Genomic DNA, 9,658 nt, shown 5'->3' with positions numbered 1-9,658 from the left:
ACACTACAGACTGACTACGACTGGTTGCCGCCTCGTAGGCGCAGGGAATGCCTCTGCTAGGCGGCAGCCGATGCTATAGACTGTCTACGACTGGTTGCCGCCTCGTAGGCGCAGGGAGTGCCCCTGCCAAGCGGCAGCCGACGCTACAGACTGACTACGACTGGTTGCCTTCTAATAGGCGCAGGTTTTATACTATACTAACTACTAACTAATTTAATGCTTCATATTACAATAAATAACCACAATTAATAGGTTTATGAATTTTTCTAAAACAAATGCGATCTGATTATCGCGAAAAGTATATAAGTTGTTTTATTTAATGCAGTTTAACAACCTAATGAAAATAGTAACTTGTCAAGGAATATCTAAATGATTCTATAATATTATTTTCTTCAGATTTATCAGACTTCCGGTACTTTGCATGCGATATTCGATCGAGATTCCTTTAGGACCGAGTTGAAGCATCTCCCTGATATCTCGGGTTTGAAATAAAAGATTTAAAAAGTCCTTAGTTACTTTGTGCCTCGTTTTCCATCGAAGTATAAAGATTGACTGCCTGTTTTACGAGTTCCCTGGCAAGAAGGAACATCCGATTCGCTGTCGCTATACCTCAGTCGAAGCACTCGTTCCCTCCGAGATCCATCTTCATCGTACCAACACAAGAACCTTGAACCCGAATGCATTATGCATCCGGGCGGACGAGCACTTAGGACAGCGAGCGACATTTATTTTAGTGGCCGATTCCTTAAGAACGATTTTTATGAGCTCCTCGGGCAGAGAATCATGCGGTACTACCAGCTTTCAAATTTAACATCTCTCTGTTACCTCCAGGTAAGGCGATCCTAGCGTTCACGTCACGTGACATAATGGCCATTTAGGAGTTTTTTCTTTCTCTAACCTCTCCTCCCTCGTCGTCGTCGCATCACGACACAGCGAATATAGAAATGAGGCTTTCCGCGAAGATAAGATTTCAAACAAGATGACACCAGAATAATAAGGTCCACCGAGTACGTTTTTCGGATGCTTTGAGGCTAATCCAAGGACAATAGAACAATCTGATAGGAACCCTGGGCTAGAGTATGCGTGCTAAATCAGGGACTCTCCCTGGAAACCAAAAAGCACACTCTGTTCTAACAACGGAGCTTCCTGTTTTACCGATAGTCTGCTCTGTTCTAACGACGGAGCTTCCTGTTTTATCGATAATCTGCTCTGTTCTAACGACGGAGCTTCCTGTTTTATCGATAATCTGCTCTGTTCTAAGGACGGAACTGCCTATTTTACCGATAGCCTGCTCTGTTCTAACGACGGAGCTTCCTGTTTTATCGATAATCTGCTCTGTTCTAAGGACGGAACTGCCTATTTTACCGATAGCCTGCTCTGTTCTAACGACGGAGCTTCCTGTTTGATCGATAATCTGCTCTGTTCTAACGACGGAGCTTCCTGTTTTACCGATAGCCTGCTCTGTTTCGACGGCAAAGTTCCCTAGTTTGTCGACAGTGTACTCTGTTTTAGCTACAAACCGACCATCGAGTAGAAACAGGACAGATCTAGGTTCAAATGTGAGTTATACTTGGTCAGGGGTTACGAGCCAAGTCTCCTGCGTGTTTTCGTTGCAAATATCTTGCGAGAGTAACGATTTCGGTGCGATCAAAGCAACGATCACGATAATGTTGACGAGAACGGTGGAAAGGGGAAGACGGATCCGCAGCGATGCTCGTTGAATTCGAAGAGCAGTCAATATAACGGTCAATTCCCCGTCGAACGGTCGACAATGGGCCGTCGCATCAGCAGGAAACTTTTCCAAACACTTTTCCACGGTGCATTCGATTTCCTCGGCTCGAGACAATACGTGATTTCCGATCGGAAAGGGTAAAAGAGCTCGTACTCCTTTCTTCCAATCTTTCCCAGCTATTGTCTCCCGTATCTCACGTGTTCAATAATAATGGTTCCACGGGGAACCGTGGCGGCGGCCACACTGTTGCCCATAGAAATGGTAGCGGCTCGCCCCCGACTGTGTTCCTTTTTTCTCGAAATTTATTTAGCTCGTAAATCGAGCAAACCCGCCCCGCTGAATTCTATTCCGCCGGCCAACGACGCTGCTTCTGCACGAGCATCGATTTTCAGATAGAATTTCATTTTTCGGATGGTCGAGATGCGTTGCATTGTCTTCGATTGGACCCTTTAACAGCTCGTGGCTGGCTATCTGCGGTTTAGAACGAAATTTCCACCGAACGTGATCCGTGTCAAATTATTCAAGCTGCATTTTCTTTGATCCTTCAGTTGTAGGTGTTTACAGGTGCAGATTTTTGTTTAGCGATTCGGTATATATTTAAACGTATATAGATATAATTATGTAGACTATGTATCAATGTATCACAACATGAATTAACACGAACAATAAATGCTTCACTGGATTATACCACCAGCAACAATTCCATTTGTTTTCCAATTTTAATCTCTTCGTTTGTGCGTATTGTCGGTCGCCATCCTTTGTCCCGCAATAAATTCGAAAAGGTTACGCTGGCAGATAAAACAAATCGAGTGTCACCGAAAATTAAACGCTGCGTTACAAGTGTTAACTGTACACGTTTGTTTTTTTTTAATTTTTAACAAAGGGTCACTAAGGTTCAAAGTGTTTGCACGGTAAAAACATGATGAATCGAAACCCGAGACTCTCGAAAATAATCGAATCGTCCTTTTGTTCCGATGAACGCGTCCACTTCATCTTCTGCGTCACGGGTGAATCCTCTTTTTAACGCTTTTATTGCTGCAAATTCGCGGAATACGTTTGCATCACGGAGAAACAATTACGTGACAGCGTTAAATAAATAGAGCGTAATCTCTTTCACGCTCAAATCGAATTTCCCGTGGAAAGTTCGCTTTCTATTCGCGTGCTAGATATTTTTATCTTTCGTCCTTTCATAGATAACTGATTGTTTTATTAAGGGCGCCGCAACGTTTGCTGGGTCGTCTGTTTTCGCCACCGCTTGGTCGTTCTCAGTTTAATTAACTTCGACCTCGCGTTGTAGGCGTCCAGGTTGGGTTCGGATCAAAGGGATGGTACGCAGGATAACATAAATAACAGGAAAATTTCATCATATGTGACGCGTTAAAATGTAACAATGGTGAATCGATAGTTTCTAACTCTGCTCTCTACTTCATGCGTCTTCGTTACTATATTTCTGTTTAAACATTTATTTCAAAAAGAATGGATGAACTGTTATCTTTGTAAACCAACTCACGATTGAAATAAATATTGAGAGACTGATGTTACTTAAATTAGGGCAATTCCGTAGAGGAATTAAAGAGAAGATCAATAAAACTTGTTATTTAAATTCTCTTTCCATTACTAGCCATAATTCTTTGACCCATTTCCATCTTCGTTTATCTTTCATTGTTCGCTCTTCATTCTCCTCCTTCAACGATTATCGTGTCTGATTCCAACATCCTCGATCTCTATTCCCTCTTCAAGCACCTCCTTAACTCGGTATCCTCCACTTCTTCCTGTAATGCGCGCCACTCGGTCTCCACTCTCCATTTTGTTTTCATGTTTCATACCTCACTTTGTCGCTCTTTGTTAGCTGGCTTTGCGTTCTTCGACTTACGTTTCTCTTTTACCCTCTGCTCATTAACCGCCACTCTTTTTATTCCCCACTTCGTTTCGCTTCTTACCCCTCTCGCTCCTCTCTTTTTTTTCTCTTTTACGCAACCCTTATTGTTCACTTGTTCCTCTGTTTTCTCTCCGTCGCGTTTTTCTCTGTTCCCGGGTTTAACATGCGGTAAACACTCCGTGTCCTGATGGCTCGCACTCGCAACTGTTCGAGCATTCAATTACGCCCACCGCTGAATATTAAACCCTTGTTAAAAAGAAAGACCAGAGCGAGGTTGCCCGAAAACCTTCCCCCGGCAATTAGAGGCGGAACATTCTACGAAATGCTCGAGGACTAAGCAGAAATTAAATTCAATTTTTTTTCTCGAAAGTTGAATCGAATCTTTCTTTTCAAATGTTTAACGGCACGAGTGTTTTATACTTTTGGCTGTACCAAATTTCATGCATTCTTAACGAACCACCTCCGAGACGTGGAACAAAACAGACGCGAGCATGATCTCAATTTCAATTGGGTCTCTGAGTCAACGACTCTCGAGGTACAGAGAAAAATACTAATTGGAGAGAGTATTTTAAGTATTAGCTAAAAAAGCTAAAAAGTGTCGAAAAATGTGAAAAACACGAATGGGAGAGGGGTAGTTTTGATCGATAGCTATACGAAAAAATTATTTTCAGATTTCCAGGTGACGGTGGAACACTGTTCGCGTCCAGAAACCGTGTCAAATTCCTCGTGGCTCGATGACGAAGCGACATTCATCCCTGTAGGGTCATTCTCGCCGTTAAATGGATAGCGAACCGCCCCGCTCCGTAAAAAAGAATTTATCTTTCGGTCAGGGTGTCGGTTATTCACCGATGAAGCGATCGCGGGGGCGGGACGGCAACATTGCTGGCTCGATGACGGAAAAAAGGCCAGCAAAAGACCGGTGGAAAAACCAGCGGCGAGTGTACAAACCTGGGGGATGAAAAAGAGGACAGAGAGGGAGCGATAACGCGAGAGCGTCGAGATATCGACGCGGCTAATTCAATGAATATCGTTCGATTCTTAATACGAACAATTCCATCACCGGCACTGCGATGGGATTAAGGAAATTAAGGAATAGTGGGAATACTCGAAATAATCTCTCCAATTAGTATTTGCGAGTATACCTCGAGAGTCGACTCATTGACTCAAGAGACCCAAGCTTGTTCCGAGATCATACTCGTCTCTGTTTTGTTCCTCGTCTCAAAAGTGCATTAATGGAAGCTTTCGAAAAGGAAATGCATGAAATATGGTATGGTTGAAGTTAAGGTAGTGGTATGTCCTTAAATACCGAGGTTAAGATTAACCCCTTGCCTTATGATTTAATGTCCAATGACGAGTGCCATAATATGGTCGGTCACACGTTGGAACATTCACGTTTCTGACAGGTTTTGTTGGTGTTTAACCCGGTAGCCTTACGAAGTCTCTAAGGCGTCATTGTAATCTACTTGGTACCTTCCCCAATTTTTCAAAAAAATTCCTACCCACAACAGAATTTCTTTTTTAACCTTCTATGGCACGGTGGCAGATTACTAAAGACCGCAAACATTTTTCCGATAGCTCTCGAAAGGGATTCGCTGGTTACGGACGCCACTCGCGAGGGCATCATCCCCATCGCTGGAGCGAGAGATTGATAGCGAACTGCCGAGGGATGAGAGGAGCAAAAAGGCGGGGAACCGAGAGAAACAACGACGACGCGGGCGGAGGACGAAACTGGCCGATGCCGGAGAATGGCGAGGGTTGAAAAGTGAACGAGAAAAAGGGAGAATGGAGGAGCAGGGAAGGCGCAGGCGGGAAATCAGGGAGGAAGAGTGGCAAGCACGGAGGAACGAGGAGGAGAAACGGGTGAGAAACGGTGACAGGAACGCAGGGCCGACAACACCCAGCGCAATAGGGCAAAGGTTAAAGAGAGTTGGCCGATTCCGCAATCGCTTGGCCGGCTTCCAATTTCACGACTCGCTTTTTACGGGCCGGACGCGGTGCGACGCGCCAGCAAAACATTGCAACGTGGATACAGGGACGGCTCCACCGACGCACAGTGGGAGAGAATCTCAAGAAAATGGGCAAAACTAGAGACGAGCTCGCGAATCTCAAACTTGGGATGCAAGAGTTTCTTGGGCCCTCGAATTGGGCCCGCCCGTTTAAATGAATTAGAATTCCACAGTCCTGCTAACAAAGAACGATGTCTATATATTGTTATAAAAATTTAAGTAACAGGAATTTTTGTTTAGAATCATATTGAACCATGAGAAGTGGGCGCCATGTAATCAACGAAACATTCAACTGCAATTTTCTGTAATTTTCATGTTTTGTAAAAAGAATTGACTGAACCAAGAACGTTCGATTTTAAGTGAGTGATCGACCATAGTGAGTCTATTTTGATTAAAAAATATGATTGTAAATAAATTATTGTTTTCTCATCACTGTGCGTCGTTTCGCCTGCGATCCTGCGCGAAGATACGCGAACGGAATCGATTGCCCGCGGAAGATAAGCGCTCGTCAGAGTGTCGTCGCGATAAAGGACCGCTTTCCGTAATCCGAGTCGCTCGTTCCCGTCCCGTTTCTTCGTCTCGCTGTTCTTGTTCCCTGTCGCTGTTTGGTTATCGGAACCTTCCATTAAACGCGTACATTTCTTTCGCGATCGACAATTGTGTTTGAAATCGAACCGTCTCGTTTGAAACTGAAACGTATTTCACTTTGACGCGTCGACGGGATTCAATACTTTCCATGACAGATTGTTTTGGGACACACAATAAGAGTCGAAGGGGTTGCCTGAGAAGGATAAACTCCGTTACGGAGAAAAACGGGGGAGAAAACGTTCTAAATACTGTTAGAGGCTAGAGATGAAAGGAGTCTTAAGTACCTTGAGGCTTTCGGAGCTCCTGGGCGCCATGGACGGACCTTACACTAACTATGACGATATTACTACGCGTTAAAGTCTACTTTTGGTGCTACTAGATCGAGTGAAAGCTCCAGTGGGCTTGCATTAGACCTCAGCGGTAAGAAAAGCACAAGAGAAAACGTCTTTCACTCCGCTGGAAATTAGAATTCAAAGGAGTTTCGAGTGACTTAAGTTCTGGAGGCTCTTGAGCGCCATGTGCAGACCTTAAGCGAACTATAGCACTCCTGTGGCGCCATGAGCCCCTGGCGAATCGTATTAGACTCTAACAGACCCAAGAAGGAACGTCATCGATACTATAGGAGGCTGAAGTTGAACCTTAAGACCCATTCTCGATGTCTCGAAGAGAGAAATGACATTTCAATATTTGCGGGACACTCAAACACCTATAGCCAGAGTACCAACCCCTTTCTGTACTAAGAAATTTCAGATAAAGATGCGGAATGACTGAAACGAGTCCTGAAGAGTCTTGAACGCCCTGCGCGGACCTTAAACAATCTAAATCACTCCTGTGGCGCCAAGCGGACCCAAGAAAGAACGTCATCGATACTATAAGAGGCTGAAGTTGAACCTTAAGACCCATTCTCCATGTTTCGAAGAGAGAAATGATATCTCAATATTTGTAGGACACTTACACACCTCTAGCCTAGAGTACCAACCCCTTCACAAGCTCTCTGTACTAAGAAATTTCAGATATATACTCTCAGTACTACGACGGGTCCCAGCTCGTCACCGAAGTAGACGCCTGGGGGTACAGTACAATTTCTGGCGCATAACCGCAGACACTTGACACCGAATAAATTCCTCGTCGCCTCAACGCCTACCTCTGCCCCGGAGGACCAAGAATCTGACGCGCTAAGCTCCGTCGTCGATTATTTATCCCGTTCCGAGCGACTCGGCGGCACACGACGTAAATACGAGTCGACGGGGACCCGTCCAGGGATCAGTCTATAAATTCGGACTGGTCGGGAGGGTAATTCTATCCCCTGTTCCTCCGCCGATAACCGAGAAAAGAAGTTCATTTAAGGGAGCAACGTATTCGTCCTAGGGGGTAACAAGGGTTGGACGTTGCGAGTTTGTTAGCTGGATTAGTGGATTACCTCGTCGTCCACGGGATAAGTCAGCCTCTGGTGGGGAGGGTGCCACGACGTCGGCAAGACTATCCCTATAATTAGATTTCCCGTAAAGTCGCTCGGGGAATTTCAAGAAACGCGGACTCTTCGTCCATCGACTCCGGGAGCTGTGTTTCGTCACGAGCCGCGTCCACCGGTGGAGGATGGTCGACGCGAACCGCGGACGAAAGATAAAAAACCGGGAAAAAATAAATCGGTACAATTTGAAATTCGAGGCTCGAAAATGTGGGAAACGGGCCACGGGAGAATAAACGAGGCTCTGTCGTTACTGCGTCGTTAATTTTGCACGCGTCGCGGTTCCGTTCCGGGCGGCGAAAAAGCTTAAAAAATTCTTTTTTTTTTTAACTCCCCTTGTCCAGCGATCGTTAACCATTGAAATGTCCTCGTTGTGACGAGGACAGGGACTCGCATAATGTTCGATAAGTGCGGATGTCGACTAGTTGGGAAGCTTGATGTTTGGACAGGTTGCTCTAAGAGCTTCCTAGACCATGTTTTAACTATGATTTGTTCAGATTCTAACTGAGATTCAGGATTCTATACTTTCAACATTGTCTAGGAATCGAGTTACTCTGAGGGAAAATCAATGGACTCGGGATGTTGCCAGATATATTCGAGACGATTGACTGAGTTAATTTATAACTCTGGCTTTATTTATGATTCGTTCAGATTCTAGCTGAGATTCAGGATTCTATACTTTCAAAATTGTCTAACAATCCATTCGACTAGTTTTCAAGCAATGCGTTAAAATACTTCCACGCCAAGGATGTCCACTATCATTACGCGAGGTATGGGTCGAGAATTAAGCTTTGGAACTCGAACGAGTTGCTCGGAGAGGACAATCAATGGACTGGTATATCGCCAGATATATTGGAACCGTGTGAGTAGGTTAATTTAGGATTCCGAATTTCCAGAATTCTACATGGAGCTATCATAGACACGTCTAGCACCTCTATTCGATCAGGTTCCGAGAATTGCGTTACAATATTCCCTCGCAGTATCCCTTTGTAGACCTCGCCCTGTACAACAAACGAAACGGTATTTCATCCGACCGGGAGCGCGGACCGCCAATTTATTTTTCCGTGAAAAATTGTGACCCAGTTCCTACGGTTCGCCGATTAAAATGCAAATACATCAGAATTTTATAGTCTCATTGTGTTATCCGAGCGCTTCGATCACGGTCCCAGCCCTAATTCCTTCCTTCCGCCTATTTACATGTAAAATGTTCCCGCGCAATTTGTCGACCGCCGTGCCAGCTAGTTTCGAATGCAAAAAGACGCGACCGTCCTTATTATTCTATGCATTTTTAATGCTCGTACGTCAACAAAAGATCCGACATCGCCGCGACCGATTTATATTTATGATGGCTGCCTTTTGCGATCTGCAACCAAACGATATACCGCCTCGCGTCGAGATAAATGGATTTATGACGTAGCTGTAACTAGTTTCACCTTTTTTTATCGTACCCTTGATTCGTTCGATTGTCGCAGCCGTGGCGATTACGAGTTTCGAGTCTTCCAGAGAGTTCTTACGGAATGGCTCCCAATTAGGCGTGGTACGAGAGAGCCCGAAACTCAAGAGCAGACAAATAGGCGAATTCTCCACAATAGGGAGGACTTTCGGCCGGAGAAAAATAGGTTACATCGTTCGCGATCAGGGGAAGAAGGTTGGCAACGAAACTTTGGCGATTCGAAACAGATCTAGGCGATTAGAAGGGGTACTTTGGTATTTTGAAACCGGAGGACGAAGGTACGCTCTGCTTGGGGAACGGTTAGAGCACTTAGGTAGGACTGTCGAACAACGCTGAACCTCTAATTGGAAGTGTCTAAGTCATTTGCTGCTGTCAAAGTACTGGAAGCCTGGATCTCTAAGTCTATCTACTAATTGCTTCTAGTATATTCAGCTACTGCGTCCTAGGTTTACGACACCAGGTGCTTTAAATATATGAGCATATTTTAATGTTCAAAACCTGGTCGAAAGAATTCCAATAGATGAAGACTGCA

The 9,658-nt window shown here is 44.8% G+C and overlaps 1 protein-coding gene across 4 annotated transcripts in view; it reads right to left on the bottom strand.

The window, feature by feature from the left end:
- Positions 1–9,658, bottom strand: part of LOC128877935 (venom dipeptidyl peptidase 4) — a 242,597-nt gene that overhangs the window by 7,480 nt on the left and 225,459 nt on the right. The gene's annotated exons all lie outside the window — the stretch shown is intronic.

Source organism: Hylaeus volcanicus, chromosome 6 (assembly GCF_026283585.1).
Source record: "Hylaeus volcanicus isolate JK05 chromosome 6, UHH_iyHylVolc1.0_haploid, whole genome shotgun sequence".
NCBI lineage: Eukaryota > Metazoa > Arthropoda > Insecta > Hymenoptera > Colletidae > Hylaeus > Hylaeus volcanicus.
Note: the sequence above shows the minus strand (reverse complement) of the source record. Positions and strands in the feature narration are given on the sequence as shown.